Consider the following 343-nt stretch of genomic DNA (forward strand, 5'->3'; position numbering starts at 1 on the left):
AACTTTGTGCAATACCAGTCATCAGATCTGCACCAGTCAGCAATGGTAACTGATTGCGAAATGTTTCAGAAATGTTCTGTGTTAATTCTTGTATTAAAGGAAAGATTATTATGACCAATTAAAAGTCCCTTTATCTCAGTCCAATTATGTACAGTGCTGTTAAAAGGAATAGGAGTAATACAAAATTGGGTAGTATTCCAATCACATTTCAACAAAGCTCGTGTATTCAACACTGTTAGCTGATCTCGCAACCAAGAAACTGCTAGTTCCAGATTATCCACTCGCTCAGTCAAATGAGCATCTATGTCTCGTTGCTGCTGCCACAACAAATGTGATTGTTCAT

The 343-nt window shown here is 37.3% G+C and overlaps 1 pseudogene; it reads left to right on the forward strand.

Annotated features, from left to right (window-relative positions):
* The window catches only part of LOC105501362, a 5,227-nt pseudogene that overhangs the window by 4,271 nt on the left and 613 nt on the right, over positions 1 to 343 (forward strand).

This window comes from Colobus angolensis, unplaced genomic scaffold (assembly GCF_000951035.1).
Source record: "Colobus angolensis palliatus isolate OR3802 unplaced genomic scaffold, Cang.pa_1.0 Scaffold700, whole genome shotgun sequence".
Lineage (NCBI taxonomy): Eukaryota > Metazoa > Chordata > Mammalia > Primates > Cercopithecidae > Colobus > Colobus angolensis.